Here is a 3,047-nt window from a genome sequence, read left to right on the forward strand (position 1 = left end):
GATCATCGTAAATTTGCCAGGGGCCACGACCGAGGTGGCGACCCTGAAGCAAGCGCTATCCGAGGCCGAAAACAAAGCGGCCAAGGAGCGCACCGAGCGGGAAAGGCAGGAGGCTCGGGTGGGCAAGGTGTAGCAAGAGCTCCATGCTCTCTTGACGAAGCATGAGGCATTGGAGCTTGACTTAAATACGCGAGAGTCCGAGCTTGCCGCGGCCCTCGAGAGCGCAAAGAATGCCAAGGCCGAAGCCCAAAAGGCCCTCCAGGAGATTGATGCGATGAAGAAAATAGCGGCGAGTAAGGCATTCTATATGCAAAGCAAGCATGTGAAAGTAAATTACTTGTTACTTACCCGAATCCGGAGCTCTCCAGGAGCATTCACAGATTTGCCCCGCAGCGTGTCGGATGCCGCACAGTTTTACCAGGCCGAGGAGGGAAGCTCAACGGAGAAGCTGTTCTGGTCTCAGTATACTGGGACCGAACACCCGATGCCTCTGAGCGACCAGCTGAAGCAACTGGCCAAGCTGCACAAGGCGGCCGAATAGGCCATGAAGGGCTTTATAGTCCGGATGTGGCCTGGCGATGCCCTTCCCCACAGCTACTTCAGCCTGGTGAGGCGGCTTATGGATGCCTGCCCATGGCTGGAAGTCATCAAGCGGTCCGTCTGCACCGAAGGTGCACGCCGGGCTTTCACCCGTGTGAAGGTGCAATGGGCCAAGATGGACGCCGTGAAGCTGGTGAAGGAAGGGCCGCCGGAGGGCAAGGAGTATCGCCACCCCGAGATGTACTATGAGGGTGTCCTAAAGGGTGCCCGTCTTGTAGCGGACAAGTGTGCAAAAGATGTAATATTTGAATGAACTTGCTCGTGTAATCCTGTATTATGAAAAACTTGTCCATATGCACTATGCAGCACTTGTCTGAATTTAAAATATTGCCTTATGTTCAGCTGTTTATCAAATCTGAGAGATGACTAGTCGTCGGCTTCTGCCCCCACGCCACAAGTGCTAGGGTGTTCGGGATAAACCTGAGCACTCTTGTTCCCATTGTTGGGTCCTTCGAGGGAGGTGCTCAGCACAACGAAGAAGGCAATCAGACTATAATGCGTTATCACTCTCACTTAGCCATAGAATTTTATAATTTTAAATTTCGGCGAAGCCCCTAGTATTCAGAAGGTCGAATTTGGGGCGCGATACACGCCTTAAGATGGACAAGGCCGACTCCTCGCTCTAAGCGGCATAAGTCTTTAGGGACTCGAAACCTCTCGAACAGCGACCAGTCTCTCGCCTTATCATGACAGTCAGTTTTAGCTTTCTGTACTGAGGTTCTTAGCCCAGCAGAACCGGGGCACAATCGCAGTAGTTCTCCCAGTGCTACCTTAGCCGATATAGAGGAATGTAAGGTACCAAAACATGGGAGCCGGGTGTCGGTGTACTAAGGTAGGGGTACCCTAGTACCCCGAACTTGTGCACGGGCAGTCGCAGCATCCCCGCGGCAAGGCTTGCCGGGTGACCGCCAAGACCCTCCGCGGCTACTTTGAAGACCATTCAAGAACAAAGTACCCAAGACAAGACCCCGGCGAGAGGAGCTTGCCGGGAAAGCTATCAAAAGCATCTCCAGGCCCCGGCGAGGGAAGCTTGCCGAGAAGGAAACGAGACCCCGGCAAGAGGAGCTTGCCGGGAAGGCCACTCAAGGCATTTTCAAGGGACTTGCCGTGGCGCACCACGCGTCCCGGCAAGGCCCCACTCAAGGCATTCCCAGAAGACCTGCCGCGGCGTGCCACGCGTCCCGGCAAGACCCGGTGAGCGACAAGCTCCCGGACGCGACAAGACGACGACCGCGGCGGGGATTTTGCCGCGGGAACCGCCTCTCCGAGCCCGCGCCCCAGCACAACCACCACGTGTCGCTCTGGGGGCCTCCCCCGAGCACACGTGGCAGGAGGCCGCGCAGCTAGGGGTGCGAGGTGGCGAGCAGGCGCTGACGAGATAACCATCGTGGCGAACGGTGGTGTCCCTAGCGGTCCCTCTCGGTACTGTTTAGGTGACACAGACGGGCATTTAATGCCCTTGTCCCCTGCCGTCAGGGTTAGGTATGATAGCACTGTAGCAGGTAGCTGTGCCTGCTACAGCACCTAGTTGTGCCTATCCACGGCTCCCTTTCCATTTTTGCCCTTGGCCCCCGTTGCTCTATGTCGGTAACCCCTTGAGTATAAAAGGAGGCCCGTCTGCAACGTAGAGGGGGTCGGTCGGCCATTCTGAGAGCCTTCGGGGTTAGCCACTTCGAACACTCACGCTCGGTCTTGCTAGCTGCTGGAGTATACTGTAGCACTCCGCGCTCCCGAGCTAGAAATCAATACAACACCACAAAGCAGGAGTAGGGTTTTACGCATCCGTGCGGCTCGAACCTGGGTAAATCACCCGCGTGCTTCGCCTCGATCTGTTCTCCGCTCGCGTGCTTCGCCTCGATCTACTCTTTGCGCGACCTCCGCCCCCGCCGAACCAAAAAGGGACCCAGTCCGCCGGTCCCATAGGTGTCCGTGGATCAGAAACCCCGGCATCTCTGGCGCGCCAGGTAGGGGGCGTCGAAGTTGTGTGAATCAGATCCGTCGTTCTCGCGGGCTAGATCTTCGTCTTCTTCATCAACATGCCGCCGAAGAAGAAAGTTTCGGAGGCAGCTGCTCCGCCCGCGCCGAGCCAGCCACCACCGGAGCAAACGGCCGGTGGGGCAGGCGCCGGCGGAGGAACACGCGTCGATGAGGGAACTCGCGGTGCTGCCAGGTCCCAGGGCAAGGCTGCGCTGCCCATCGGTGGCGTAGCCGGCTCCCTCAACGACCGGGCGCACTCCAAGACCTCGGCGTCCGTGCATGCACCGCGCCCATCTCAGGAAGCGCGGGACCGGCAGCGTCATGGTACTCACGGTACCATGCACTCGCTGGATCCGGACCAGGCTGGTGGATCTCGGAGCGCTCCGGACCACCATGCACGTCAACCCACTGGCGCGAGCGACACGCGGTCGCCTGGACGGGACGCTGCTCCTTCTAACATGGTTAGAAGT

The sequence above is a fragment of the Triticum urartu genome, chromosome 4A, assembly GCF_056163025.1.
Source record: "Triticum urartu cultivar PI428250 chromosome 4A, HENAU_Tu73, whole genome shotgun sequence".
Lineage (NCBI taxonomy): Eukaryota > Viridiplantae > Streptophyta > Magnoliopsida > Poales > Poaceae > Triticum > Triticum urartu.